General features: G+C 32.1%; 1 long non-coding RNA gene across 1 annotated transcript in view; it reads left to right on the forward strand.

Moving 5' to 3' along the window:
• LOC123250382 overlaps positions 1-16294 on the forward strand; it is a 333822-nt gene that overhangs the window by 213360 nt on the left and 104168 nt on the right. Inside the window, exon 3 of the long non-coding RNA XR_006506400.1 lies at positions 7418-7454. This is a non-coding gene — a long non-coding RNA (uncharacterized LOC123250382). The remainder of the gene's footprint in view (positions 1-7417; positions 7455-16294) is intronic.

Genomic DNA, 16294 nt, shown 5'->3' on the forward strand with positions numbered 1-16294 from the left:
TACCTATAAATATACTTAATATTATTAAATTATAATTTATAGAGGTAAAATAAGTAATATAAGTAAAGTAATAGTATTTCAGATATGTATTCAGTACAGTTCAAGATTTATTTTAGGTCTCAGTAGTTATCAGTCATTTAATACTTTCTGGTTTCTTTATATTAATGGTTATTTTGATTAGTAATAGTATTTTCTGTTTCAAGTGTCTCAAATAGAAAATATGTCTTTTATTCTAAGGGAAAAGGGAGGCACAAATAACTTTAAACTCATTTTTATTTACCTTTTAATCATGAGAATATAACTTACTAAATGTAAATTGCAACATTGATCTTAGGGGCAAAGAACCACTAATGATTTCATTGATTAATTCAGCTATATTAGGCTTTTCATGCTATTACATATTTTTTGACCAATTCTATATCCCTGAAACAAATCTTAATTTAATAATTAGGCATAGTCTAGCAAGATTCTATTATATTTAGAGTGTTCATATTCAATTAGTAATTTCCTAGGCAGTTGCATTGACATAGTTTTTCATTTTCTTCTCACCTCCTCCCATATTAAGCACTGATTTCTACACAATCACTTTGATTGGCCATAGTCAATACAAATCAGCTGTTAAAGAGACTGACATGACTGGATGAGCCATTTTAAAATTCTAGTGGTGTCTATTATATAAACACAGACTAAATTTAAGCAGTTCTGAATGTGTAAAGATTGGAGGACTGAATCTAGTTCATTTATATAGACTTGCAATGGTGCACATTTCCAATGTTTTTTTCAAACACTACTGAACTTCCAGTGGATTATTTTCATGATTAAAGTTAAACCACAAATTGTATTTTAAAGTTTGATTCCTCACAATTTGTGAAAGTATTTCCTAGTATATGCATGAGGGGGAATGTGGATCTCCCATATTTTGCCTACATTTGTATTAAAGCCGGCAAGACTTTACAATCAAAACCAACATATTTGCCTAGTTAGCCACTTACCCACCCACACTTAAGGAAATGACAAGAAGTAAGGCAACACACAAAAGTAGGAAGAAAGCCAAAGACAGTTTTCAGGTTGATTAAGAAACTCACAGTAGAAGTTTACATGTGTTTTGTGAAATTGTGATCCCCTTCGATCCTGACCATTTCCTGTGGAAACAGTAACAGCTTGTGGGTCTTTTGGGAGTGGAAAAAGGCACTTGTTTGCCCTGTTGCTTTGTAATCAGGTAAGAAATAGAAGGGAAAGGGGAGAGAGTATAGTTATAGAAGAGCATGCTATAGAAGTGATCACAACTGTTAGGTCAAAGTAAGTGAAGCCACAGTGAGGGAGTTGTGTGGGTGTCTTGACTTATGCTTTCAAAATGAGATTGTAGAAAAAAGCACTTTAACTTGGATCAGAGATGATCCTGCTCTGATACTTTACTTCCTCTCTCTGAAACCAAGTTTTCATTTAAAAAAAAAGTGAATAGTAATATTTCTCCTATTTATCTGAAATGGATATGATGAGGTAAGTCTTTTATAAACTGTTATATGCCTTGTAATGTGAATCATTATTACATGCCCTCACAAAACTATAGATAGTCTCCAAAATGCAATATATTTACTCATTGTCATAAGTATAAATTCAGAGCCCCATGAATTTGAAAAAGAAACTATCTTAATTTTATCTTGGAAAATAATGCTGCCTTCTTAGTAAAATAGTGCAAAAGCAACATTGACATAAGAAATAATATTTGAATTTTTCTCCTATTTAGTCCTGTTAAATATGTTGACTTTCTTTCCTGGCTTCTGTTATGACCAAGTTGGAGAGAGCTGCCTTGGCTTAAATGGCAATTTATGGCCGTTCAATAGAATTAAACTAATTGGTTCATATGGAAAATTTAACCCAAGACCCTGGACTCAGTAATACCATGCTACCCAACGCAGTTAATGGATCACATGCATTTAGTGTGTGAATCTATATTGTACTTTATTACTTTCTAGCATTGATTCTACAAAAAAGGGTGGTAGCCTCTTTGAATATTTATGTATATTATTATTTTAAATGGAATTAAATGATAAGTCAACAGACAATACTCATTAAATGTGGGTTATAGTTGGAAAGGATTAGTGATTAACAATTTACTCGGTGGACTTCATGTTTTTGACCTACAGAGAATCATAATTTCCCCAGTTACCCATATGTGATTTTTAAAAAGCTTGTTGGTGTCCTGCCCTTTTAATTGTTACTGGCTCAAAGGAAAGTAATGTGGCCTGCTGGTTTACATTATTACCTCAGGAGCATTAATATTAAGACTTTATGACTACAGAAAGCCAAAATACTTAAGCAAAAACCTTATATATTAAATAATTTGTTAAAAATGAAATTATTTCTAAAAGACAGACTACATATCAAATCCTGTCCCCTTGCCTACAAGACCTCTCCTGGTTCCCAAATTATTTGTGATCATCCAGTTACTATAAATCTTTCCGTCTATCTATCTATCTATCTATCTATCTATCTATCTATCTATCTATATCTGTTTGTTTATCTGTCTGTCATTTTTACTTATCTGTGGGACATGTTGTATTTACAGACTAGAATGTTAACTCTTTTAGGGCAGAAATCATCTCAATATTATATTTGTGTCCTCCAACTTTAGCAGAGGCCTGGCCCATAGTAGGTGCTTTGCTTTATAAGATTTATTGATCTTTAATTTTCCTTTTAATTTACATTGCCAACATTCTCTTTTTTCCTAATTATTTTTACATATTTTTTTCAATTCCTCTAATATTTAAAGCCTTCATTTTGACTTAGGTTGTTGTTGCCAGATCACACTAACCAGTTTTATGATTGTGGTAATACAAAGTCCATATTCATTTAAAAATGATAATGAAGAAGATGATAACATTGACTTTGGGTCATTAGTAATTAATTCCCCAAAGTATTAATTTTACTTTTTTTTTCTCTACTTGAAACTTGAACTTAAAAAAAAAGTGTTATTTTCCCTATTGGAATCTAAGTTCTTTAAAGGCAAGAATTGTTTTACCGACTGGTTTTTATATCGCTAGAAGATAGCACATTGCTTGGCATATAGTAAAAACATAATCCATGCATTCATTCATTTGTTCACTTGTTTTCTGAGGTAATTATGAACTCTTGTGCATAGACAAGGTAATTGCCTCTAGATTTAGTCCATTTAGGGTGGAAGCAGCACAGAAATAATAGATTATAGTATTGGAAAGGGCAATTTTGGCTAAAGGCAAATGCATAAACTCTTTGAAAATCAAATTAAAATAGAAAGATTGCACTTATTTCCCTTCTGTCTCTTTTTCTAGTTTCCTTTTTCTTCCCTTTTCTAAGCTATATTATTTTGAATGAATTTGCTCAATTCTTCATTGTTGTACAAATTGTACAATTCAGTTATTAAGTGATTTCTCCTAAATAGAAAGAAGTTTTTGATGAGAGTAGAAATCTTCTCTTTGAAAATCCATTCTAAAATAGCTTTGATCTATGTAAGATGTAAGCATATAATATAATAATACTTATTGTTATTAAAATTGACATGGTGTACATATAATTATTCTTTAAGATTAGCAAAGGAACCTTAAAAAAAACAATGTCTTATTTGATCATCACAACAATCTGGGGGGGTAGATGCTATTATAATTGCTATTTTATACATGAGGAAACTGAGGCAGACAGAGGTTAACTGTATGTGCAAGGTCACACAATGAGGAAGAGCCTACTTTCAGATTTTAACTTGTCTTCTTGACTCCAAGTACATCACTTTATTCATTGTGCCACCTAGGTTTTGTAATAACAACAAAAATGTCCTTTCCCTGACCACAGATAACCATGTGTTTCTGTATTTTTTTTAATTTTAAGGAATATTTAGGAAATATAAAAAGCATCAGCGTTTCTCTTGATCTCTTAGCAACAGAAGTATCAATAATCAGCTTCTGCCATGTATTTCAGGCAACTTTTGCTAGGAGGAAAGTAATTTGGATAGTTCCTTGAAGTTCATTAAGACAATACTTAATGTAAATTGTTTGAGTTCTGTTTCAACATGCAGTTGACTTCCAAATGAATTTAATTATTATTTTCTTTCATTTAATTGATAACATTAGTGATGATTTTATTCAACATACTTTTCACAGGTAATGGCAAAAATAAAATTTCACTTCCAAAGATACAGCTGCTTGCTCATTTGAGAGTCACAAGAACTTACAACTGTCCAAATATAGTCATTTGAAACCACAGGCTGGCAAAAGTTCCAATAAATTATAATATAAGAGAAAAGTATTGATGATCTTCTTCAAGAGCTTTCCATTATTTAGGTGACCTGGCAAGAGAAAAAGAAACACATGAACAAGAAATTTGGCTAATCATTGAGGGGGATTTCAAATGCATTAAAATTACATACACACATATGTACATTCAAAAGGAATTAAGGATTATAAAGATTAAAAGGGAAGCATCTGTATCCTCAATTAGTTTGCATTCTTCAGCATGGAGATTCAGATAAAATCATCTACTATCACAAGATTCTTTTTTTTTAATGAAATGAGGTATTCATTATTATTTGCATAAAAATTAGCCAGAGCCATTAAATAATTTAAGGCCTCTTTAGTCCTTTGATTGTGTGCTCTATATTGTATATTTCCAGCTATGAAATTTGTTTGATCCATTTCAGATTTTGTGGAGGGTTAACTCATTCCCATGCATTTAATCAGAAAAATAATTGTAGTTTCTTAATTGAATTCAGCCAAAGAGGGAAAATGAAGAAAGAGTAGGAAAGAAGAATTTTAAAAAAAGGAAATAATACTTAACTATTCAAGTAATTAATTGATTGTTTGGTTAAAGTTTCACAGATTCTAAGGAAAATCAAGAGTTTGAAAGCAGTGAGCAGTTTTGGTATATGGTCATTTTGAGTAAGAAAAATAGAATCTTTTCTTTAAAGAGTTATTTAAAAGGAAAGTATCATAATGAAACTTTGAAAAGAAAACACAGGGGACAGCTGGGTGGCTCAGTGGATTGAGAGTCAGGCACAGAGATCCTGTAGGTCCTGGGTTCAAATCTGGCCTCAGAGACCATCCTAGCTGTGTGACCCTGGGCAAGTCATTTTACCCCCATTGCCTAGCCCTTACCACTCTTCTGCCTTAGAACCAGTACATAGGATTGATTCTAAAATGGAAGGTAAGGGTTTAAATTAAAAAAAAAAAATTAAATTTAAAAAAAGAAAAAAAAAGAAACCATAGTATCTGGGAGTATTTGAAATACAATCAATTTAAAATATAAAGAACCCCTTCTTTGCCCATTATTTATGTTAGAATGAAGACAACATTATGTACTGAAAAGTATGCTGAAATTAGAACCAGAGGATCTGGGTTCAAATCTTACCAGAAGTAACTATCTAGCACAATAAATAGACGAATGGATCTGGAGTCAGAAAGTTCAAATATTGCCTTAGACACTTACTAGTTATGTGAACTAGTCATTTAACTATTTCCCTCAGTTTCCTCATCCATAAAATGGAGATGACATAGTAGGCACTCCATAAATGCTTATTCCCTTTCTTTCCTCCTTCCTTCCACCTTTATCATTAACTTGTAATTTGGACAAGTCATTCATCCTCTGTGGACCTTAGTTTCCTCTTCTATAAAATGAGGTTCTAAGGTCCCTTTTGACTCTATATGATCTAATGATACTCTGAAATGGAGTGTCTTGAAGAAGAATGAAAATATGAAGGAGGGAGCAAAAAAAAAAAACCCTAGTTATCTTCTTTCTCTTAAGTTTTAAATATAACAACAAAAAACCTGATTGTGCAAAGAAAAGCATTATATCCAGGATTTTCCTTACAAATTCTATATAAATATGAAAGTAACACATTATTAAACTATAGACTTGGTTATGTATTCATGCCACCATTTTTGTTTCTTAACTTTTTTTCTCAAGTATTATTCCATAGCACCCCCCACTGGAAAAAATGAGTACTGTCAACACCTGTTAGAAAGTATGTGTGTATCTGTGTGTAGAAGTCCTCCATTGTTTGCCATTTCCAAGTGATAACGTAAGAAATATTAATATATGATCTACCAAACCAGACTCTGCAATGTCATGTTTGAAATGTTTTCTTTCCTTCACTGATATCTGCCAACATATTTCCTTTTTAACCTATTTTGTATTCAAAAAGTTAAAAAAATCATCCTTGACTGTCAGAAAAGTTGTGAAGTTTAACCAGTAGTTTAGTATTCATTCTCTTTTGTTCATTTGAAATCACTCAAAAACAGGAAGCAAAAATAAATTTTATACAGTAACTTGGATTCTGACAAGTGAAAGACTAAAACTATAATTTAAAAAAAAATTCAGTTCTTAGCTTTAGAAAATTTAGCATTAAAAACAAGAAGAGGAAGATGTCATTAAAGAATATGAAATAGCCCTTCCTTATATCTCCTAATAAGAAACCAGAGTGACTGAATAGGAGAGACTGAAGAGCTGTGTTGCTCAATGAGCGGGGGTGTAATTTAGTGAGCTGACAGGAGGAGTGAAGGATCTCCTCAATATCTGTGTTTGGCAGAAGAGATGAATGCATACATCAGGAAACAATGTTTAAGTGTTTTATTTCCTTATTTCAGCCTGTCAAACTGTCAGAGTAGTTAATGGCCACCAAGAGAGAAAGAGAGAGAGAGAGGGAGAGAGAGGGAGAGAGAGAGATGCAGTAAGGGGAGCAGAGCAAAACAGAGGTGTTCTGGAATCTGAAAGAAAAGAACCAAGAGAGCATTTGCATGTTCCTGTGCCACAGTGGTCAAGTGGTCACAAAAGTCTTATTAGATCCATCATCATTTTATTGAGACCAAAGATATCATTGCCGTACTTACTATCAGTTCATTCTCTCTCTCTCTCTCTCTCTCTCTCTCTCTCTCTCTCTCTCTCTCTCTCTCTCTCTCTCTCTCTCTCTCTCTCTCATATTGTCTCTGTCATTGTTGATAGCCATGATTACTTTAATTGAAAATCCAAACTAATTATTAAACAATTTTAGAGGACTTATTCTTGTTGTTAAATTATTGGTATAATCAGCTTTGGTTTTTCATTTTCTTTCCATAACAGTTTGTCTGTTAGAGAAAGCCAAATGTAACATAAATACTTGTATTAACCTTTTTCCCTCTTAAATGTAAAATCATTATGTGTGTTTATTTTTTAATCCATTATAGAAATTTAAATTCTGAAAAGGTACAGTTGGACTTAATGTAAAATTTTTGCCATATACCAATTAAAATATTCAAAAATTAACACATTAGATCATTGCTTCTGACAGTGCAACACTTTTTGGAAATTCTAGAAAGTATATTTAAAAACTTAGTCATTTCATAAATACTTTAGTTTTATAATTTCTTTTAAATATTTACTAATATAGAACTTACAATTTTATTTTCTTAAACAGAAAGAAAAGATACCCACCATTAAGAAATTGACTCAAGGTAATATTTAATTTTTTCCATAAATAGCAAATCATATCTCTTTATAAATGGAAAATATAATTGAGGGAATTCCCAGAGCTTATATTTTTCTCATTGCAAATTATATAAATTGGTTTGTGTGGTCATGGAATGGAAAAAGCATTGGCCAATAATTTAGAGACATGATAAGATGGGAATATTTTTATTATTCTTTAATCTGACTCTCATGAAATGCTCATGTCAGAACAGAAAATCATAACAAGTGCAAGAAATTGATGCCCAGCATATTTTTTATAAAGTAAAACTTTCTATTGTACTATGAGTCCCTACCTTTAAAGACCTTATGATTTTATAAAGGTGGAACAAGATTTTATATACAAGGGTTTTATGTCCATTAGAATGAGAACTTCTAGTTGTTGGGGTTTTTTTTTGTCTTTTTTTTATCAACAGCATTTCATAATCTAATTTGCATATAGTATTTAGTAAATATATTTTTGAAATTTAATTTTTACAGTGCTTATAAGTCAATGTAGATTGGAATAGGATCAAAACTAAGCTCTAGACAGAGTGCTTTACAAAATTTGTGAAGTAAAAGATTTATTATATATACATATATATGGTTTAGTTTATAGCTATGAATTAACTATGTGTGAATATGAATAAATTCCATTTCCTAAGTCCAAAATATTTTTTAAATAATGAAACTGGGATCTAATAAAATTTTCTTAACCATTTTACTAAATCCATTTAGTACCAAATGCCTCTTTAAAATTTTTGTGGTCAATCAACATCTACACTAGAAAAGGAAAAACAGAGATACTACAAATGAAAGATATTTGTTCAAATGTGATTTACTGAAAGATATTCCCTTCAGTTGAATGAGAGGAAAGGAAAGTTTCAACAGGAAAGTTGAAAATGGGATTATGCAAAACTTTCATGAGGGAGGGTATAAAAAAAACATGACTTTATAGTTTTCTCTTTACTGTAAAGGATACATCTTAAAGATGTGTCAGTGATTTTTCCCCAGCTTACTTTACTTCCTAAGTTGTTTTAAATCATAGAGTACTGGAGAAGTCAAGATATTATCTGTTACTTCCATTCTGAGATCTACATCTTGGGACCTTTGGTTGAAAAGGCAGAAAAAAATGAGGTAGATGGACAGTGAGGCCCATAGAATGATTTACTTTAGAAATGCATTTCTCTCTCTGTGTCTATTTCCAATGGATTGTTAATGAAAGTGAAAGTGGCAATGTATACAGTAAGTAGGAGGAAAAGGTAGAATTTTTTTGGAAAATTTACACTAGTTGAATAGGGACTATATATTAAGTAGATAAAGGAACAGGAATTAGATTACAATAGTAATACTTTTTATTTGAAAAAGGGCATATAGAAAGGCTAAAATTAGTTCTTTAGAGCATTATTGGTTCAGGGTCATAATGTTTAACAAATGTTTAAAGCATTTCAAAAATTATCCAGAGAAGGCACTTATCTATGAAAGGGAAAAGATGGCAATATTCAATAAGCATTTAAATAAGTGTTTATAAAGTAGCTGTTTGTATTCCATCTGAAAGTATGAAATATTTAAATAGAAGATTAAGAAATTAAAGATTAAAAAAGGCATTTAAAACTTTGTTGGAGGGAGCTGGGTGGCTCAGTGGATTGAGAGCCAGGCCTAGAGAAGGGAGGTCCTAAGTTCAAATCTGGCCTCAAATACTTCCTAGCTGTGTGATCCTGGGCAAGTCACTTAATCCCCATTACCTAGCCCTTACCACTCTTCTGCCTTAGAGCCAATACTCAGTATTAATTCTAAGAAGGTAAAGATTAAAAAATAATCATTTAAATTTCTGGAACTAGAAACTGGAAGCTGATATTTGAAGTTTTAACACTTACATCTTTAACCTACATGCTAAAATGTAACCAAAGTAAGATGATTATTTCTAAGATGTCTTCTTCAGTTCAGTAGTAATTCATCTTCTCTGCTGTGTAAGAACTTTAGTAAATTTGAAAGTTTAGAAGATATATTCCATTGTGAAAAAAATCCAGTTTTATTCTAAGGAGTCATAAAAGCATTATGTAAACAAAGTACTTAATTTGAGAAACTGTGTAATCAAAGCAAGAATCCAGGATACATTTTAAAATATCAAACACTGAAAAACAAACACTAAGAACTCTCAGATGAAAAGTAAATAAGTATTGGAAATCTATTAAAAAGGAAATATTAGAATACTGAGATAATTTATTAAACAAACTTGTCCAATTATGATATAATCTTTTGTGGACACGGAGATAAATGAATTGAATCATCAAAACAATCTAGTACTGACTAAGAAATACAGTGGTGTATCAGTGTAATAGATTAAGTATACCATATAAAGTAATAAATAACCATAATATTCTAGTACTTGACAAACTCAAAGATCCAAAATTTTGGGACAAGAAATCATTATCTGACAAAAATTGCTGAGAAAAGTAGAAATCATTTTGGCAGAAACTAGGCACAGACCAACATATCACACCATATTCTGAGAAAAGTTCAAAATGGGTACTTGTTTTAGACATAAAGGGTAACATCATAAACAATTTAGGGGAACATAATATTTTGCTATCTGATTTATGGATAAGAAAAGTATTTGTGACCAAATAAGAGATAGAGAACATTATAGGATGTGAAGGGGATAATTTTTATTATATCAAATTGAAGTCTTTGCACATATAAAACCTGTGCAATCAAGATCATAAGGAAAACTAAAAACTAGTAAAAAAAATTATAGCAAGTTTCTCTGATAAAGGTCTGACAGAGTCAAAAGTATAGATAATTCCCCAATAGAATAAATAGTCAAAGGAAATAAACAGGCTGTTTTCAAAAGAAAAAATTAAAACTATCCTAGAGTCATATAAAATAGTCTAAATTACTATTGAATAAAGAATTGCAAATTACAACCCTTCTGAGTTACCTCCTCACACCTATCAGATTGAATAATATGATAGAAAACGAAAATGATAAATATTGAAGCAGATGTGGAAAAATAGGGACATTAATGCTTTCTGAATTTATAGTCATTTTGGAGAGCAATTCTTAACTATTCCCACAGGGCTATAAAACAGTATTCCTTTGACCCAGTAATAGTACTACTAGGTCTATAACCCAAAGCAATCAAAGAAAAAGGAAAATTATACCCTATATGTATAAAAATATTAATAGTAGTTCTTTTTTGTAGGGGTAAAGGATTGGAAATTGAGGGAATGCTCATCAATGCCTGAAGAAGTTATGATGCATGATTGTGATGGAATAGTATTGTACTACAAGAAATAGTGAACAGGATAGTTTCAGAAAAATCTGGGAAGACTTATATAAACTCAGGCGAGGTTAATGGAGCAGAGTCAGGAGAACAGTAAAGCAATATCGTATGGTGGTCAACTGTAAATTACTCTGCAAAAGAGTGATCCAAAACAATTCTGAAGTACTTTTAATGAAAAAATCTAACTCCATAGAAAGAACTGATGGAGACAATGCAGATTGAAACACACTTTTTCTTTGACATTCTTTATTATTCTTTTTTTTTGTATGACTTTCTTTTGCAACATGGAAATATTTTGCATGACTGCACATAGTATCAAATTGCTTGCCTTCTCAAGGAAGGAGGAGAGAGAAAGATAAGGAGAATTTGGAAGTTAAATTTAAAAAAATGTTCATATTATTTACATGTAATTGAGAAAAAAGAAAATAAAACTTAATTGTAAAAACAGAAAATGAATCTGTATTTTTTTAGCCAAGTTAATAGAACACTTGAAACGCATCCACAGATTAATTTGAAGAAGCCCAGGATTAAGTCATAGACCCCTAATAAAGATGATATCTTAGATCCCTTCTAAACCTTAGATTCTATTATTAGATGCAAAGCATAATTGGTAAAACAAAGATGTCTCAATTTGATGAGATTGTAGCAGTTAGAAATTGGTGATTTCTTTTATTATTTAAAAAAGCAATTGTGATTTCACTTTTACTTGGCCTGAAGATTGCAACTGCATTAAAGCAGTTCAATTCCCTATGCCCTCCTTTAAAAACAAAACAAAACAAAAACAAACAAAAAACAGAACTAAAGTCAGTAATCACCCTACTTACTATCAGACCATAAGAAGGAAGTTGTAGTATGCTCATTTAAGGCTATGATTGAAAAGAACCATTTTGTGTGAAAAAATGAGAAGAGTTAAAAATGTAGGTTATCAGAAAACCCCAGAAATCACAGAAAGAACAATAGTAACAACTATAAAAAAACAACAATAATAAAAAACAAACAACCAAAAAATAACTACAGCCTGTCCAAGGCAAGGATTTACTTACTCTACCAATATTGACAGTTCTAGGAACATAGTCAAGTATTCAACTCAAAGGTTGCTGGAAAGAATTGTCCAAAATATGAATTATTTTCCCTAAATTCCCACACTACCCAGATGTCTCTGATCATCACAGAATTTCTGTTAGAAATCCCAGATGATCTTATAAATATTTAGAGATAATATTGTTTTCTTATATATCATTAGAGTAACGACTAGCAGAAACATCAAGTTGTGTATGTTTCTGTTCTTCTTAACAAATTGAGAAAAAATATAATATATAATTAAGAAGAAATGCATATGGGAAGGACAATGGATTTGCATCAACCATCCTGGATCGGCAAGGTTGTTTTTCTATTAATTGCCTTCATGATACTTAAGTAATTCATTTAACTTCTTTAGACCTCATTTAATGCTTATGTAAAATGAGAGGCTAAGTGACCTCAGGGATTTCTTTTAAGTAAAAAATCCTTTGGTATGTAAAATATAAAGTTAGATTTTTAAAAGAAGATTGACCTGCAAAGCATAGATAAAGAAGAGGGAAGTATATCTAACAAACAAAAAGATAAAGGGGAAGCAACAGTTGGATATCCAGAATCCCATATTAATATCCCAAAGCGACTGGAAGAGTAAGAATAAGGCTTTGAGGACCTTGGGTAAATTCTCTATAAAAGATGGGCAAAGATGTGTTAGAGGCTTTTAGTTTACACAGTGAAGGAAGCCCAACCACTTGGAATGAAAACAGAATCCCTGGAGATTTCAAAATAATGCTTTCTACCTGGTATCTAAGAGATAGCCCTGAAACTAGATAATTATATTGCATAATCGACCCACCTAGTGTGAAGAGAGAGAACCTTACTCCGAATGAAACCATTGTCATAAAGATGAAACATCCACATCACCACAGATACACTCCAGTTGGGTGGATTATTTCAAGATTTCAGTCATTGAAATGAACTAGATTTGACTGAGTATCAATCACAGGTAGTCATAGACTTATAGAACCACAAGTGACACAAGAAATGAAATAGTGCATCCTCTCCTCATTTTATGAAGAGGAAAACCGAAGCTTTCTGATTTTGACTCATTTATTCACTCCATTAGTGTCAGAACTAGGACTAGGACCCAGTTTTCCTGACTCCGAGTCCAACATTACTTCCACTCTATACACAGCTTCTTTGTTTTGGTATTTGTTTTTAATTTACATTTGCAAAACTCTTCTACAGTTTTAATTGTCATATATCTGTAGTTGGGTCAGGTTGTTCTATGTAATCATCCAGCTTTTCCTAAATAAATAAAAGACAGCACAGATAGCTGAGTTAGAATCAGTAGTGTCTAAATTACCTATGCATTTATTGCCATCCCAAACCAGCAAAGTGGCCCTAAAGCTATTAGGGGGAAAATGTTAAGAGGGAATAAAATGTCAGTCTATATTTTCTACTGTGGAATAGTTTAAGTAGTTGTATTCAAACATGCACTTCTGTTTGCCTAAGCCAGTAGCTTTCTCTTTCATATGGCCCCAAGATTCTTTTGCAAAGTAGAAAGAGCTGTAATTTTAATGTAATTATTATACTCATGACATTAATGACCTGGATCAACTGAAAATAACTATGGTAACAGGTGAGAAATCAAAGATAGTTAATTTAATTGCCCCAGAAAGAAAATAAGTGCAAATAATCTATAATTCTTCATTTTCAATATGTACATGTTATTTTCTTACTACATTAATTACCTGATAGTTAGACAGAAATTATCTAGTTGTTACTCTGTGACTCCCAGTTGTATTCATGTAATGGTTTTTACTTTAATAACTAATCATTATAATTTCTTACTTCAGCAGTTCAGGATACTGTGAACAGGCTGAGGTGTTCATTCTGTTGACATTAGCAATTTTTGAATAACAATAAAATGATACTTTAAGTACAGTGGGAAGGGATTAAGTCATTCAGCTCAGTTGTCCCCAATGATATTCTCTATCTCCAGACTTTTAGTGACTCATGAAAAGACAACCAGACGTCCAGTATCTCTCAGAATGATCAATTTACCTTTCATTCCCAAACTCTCAACTCTATCTTAACTGTTTGCTGGAGAGTATTAGAAAAAAATTTCCAAAGTACTCTGCCTAGGAGTGGGGAGCTGCCTTGAGTGCAAACATAGGGTGTGGGTAGAATCATTGCTTGGGCTGGGGTAGATACCCAAGTTGAAATTCATGGCTAAAGTGCAGTTTATCATTTTCTGTGATTTTCAATTACGCCATCCCTTGCCTCTCTATTTGAAGGAATTTCCAAACATTACTAATAGGCAGAAGTTAGATCACCATAAAAAATTATTACATAATTCAAAGGCCTATCCTTTCTAAGAATACCCAATGACTTAATTCTTTCCCACTGTACTTAAAGTATCATTTTGCTATCCTTTGTAACTTTCTCAAAAAGGGGACTCAGTGAAACATTCTTTCATTATGGAAGACAATAGGAGGTCCTTTTTACTGTGGCAAAATGATACAGAAAAATCAAATGACAGACAAGCCAAGAGCCATTTTATTTTCATTGGAGTGTATCATTATTTGAAAGTATCATTGTTTCATAGTCTCAAAATCCACAGTACTTGAAACTATGTTATAAAAATCCAGTTGAGGAAAAAAAGTGGAAAATTGTCTGATTTTCCTTTTCTTATATTAATGATCAGTTGCTTTACTCAGCATTCCATTCATCATAGGAAGAAAAGCAGAGAATCATAGACTTAGAGAGTTAGAAGGAACTTTGAATGTCCCACCACCTAACCGATGTATAATATCCTTAATAGTATTCTTGACAAAAGGTAATTCAGTCTTTTCTTGAGGCAACTCTTTCCAGTTTTGGACAGTGATCATAAGCAGGAAGTTTTTGTTTGTTTTTTCCTCATATGGTTCTAAAATCTGTCTCCCTTTGACTTTCATTCATTGCTCTTAACTCTACCCTCTGGACCTACAAAATAGATCTTATCACTCTTACACGTGAATTATTTGACACGAATACAAGTCCCCTAACTTCCCTGGGCTACCTCTGGACTTGTTTCTGTCTGCCAATATTCCTCTCAAAATGTGTCTGTTCAAACAGAACACAGTATTCCAGGTGTGGTCTGGAAAACAACAAATAATGTGCGTCTCTTACCTTGCTTGTTTATATATAACTAGATTGCGTTGCTTTAACGGTAGATATATTACTTTGTTTATTTATGTTACAGTTGGCTAAACAGGCCAAGTTTTCTTTCACTTAAATGATTTTCCTCATGGGCAGTCTAATACAGTGGTGAAAAGTATCTTGTTCCTTTGGGATAAGAAGGGTTGGAATTTTGGCTCTGCCCTTTAGGCAGAGTGGATTGAGTGCTAGACTTGGAGTCAAATCTCACATTTTACCTGGTGAGTGACTCTAGGCAAGTAACTTCAGCTCTCTGTTCTTTATTGTTCTCATCTGTAAAATGAGGATAATAAACACATCTGTTTTTATAGTGATGTTGTGAGGTGTATATGAGGTATACATGATGCACTTTGCGATCTTGAAGAAATATGTAAATACTAATTGTCACAATTATTAGTATTTTAAATTCTTTTGTAATATGGGGAAAATCCTAAAACTTCTCTGGGCCTCAGATTCCACATTTGGAATTCAGATGGATGAATAAAATAGTATTTTTTTTTCCAGTTCACTTCTCAATCACCTTCTAGGTCTAAGTCATCAAGACATGATTTTTCCTTTTCCCTGTTCAACTTTAATTTGCTAGATTTATCCTATTGTTCTAACTTACAGATATATTTTATAAGTGGAGTCTTATAATTCTCTTTTAACAAGATTATGTCTATTCCTTTCTCACATACTCTCTTACTCAGATCAATTTGCTAAGTTGTGAACAGTAAGCCTATGTCCCTTAAACAAATACAGGCATACTTTGGAGATGTTGTGGGTTCAGTTCCAAACCACTACAAAAAAAAGGGAATATTGCGGTAAAGCAAACCACAAGAATATATTTTTTTTATTTCCCACTGTATATAAAAGTTATCTTTACAATATACTATAGTTTGTTACGTGCGCAAAGGTATGATGTCTAAATGAACATAATTAAAAATACTTTTAATTACTAAAAATTCTAAGCATCACCTGAGCCTTTGCAGTTCATGATCTTTTTGCTGGTGGAAGTTCTTGCCTTAATGCCGATGGCAGCTGACTGATCAGGCTGCTGAAGGTTAAGGTGACTGCAGCAATTTAAAAAATAAGACAGAAATGAAGTTTGCTGCCTGAATACTTAGAAGCCATTGTAGGGTTGTTAACTGGCCTAAATGAAATACTATTGTGTCTCCTGGAATAGAGAGATGGGAGGAGAGGGAATCGCCATTTGGGTGAGTAATCAGTACATATATAACATTTATTGATTAAGTTTGCTGTCTTATATTGGCATGGTTCATGGTGCTCCAAACATAACTGATGGTAACATCAAACATAACTTATCACAGATCACTATAACATATAATGATAATGAAAAATTTGAAA

The sequence above is a fragment of the Gracilinanus agilis genome, chromosome 5 (assembly GCF_016433145.1).
Source record: "Gracilinanus agilis isolate LMUSP501 chromosome 5, AgileGrace, whole genome shotgun sequence".
NCBI lineage: Eukaryota > Metazoa > Chordata > Mammalia > Didelphimorphia > Didelphidae > Gracilinanus > Gracilinanus agilis.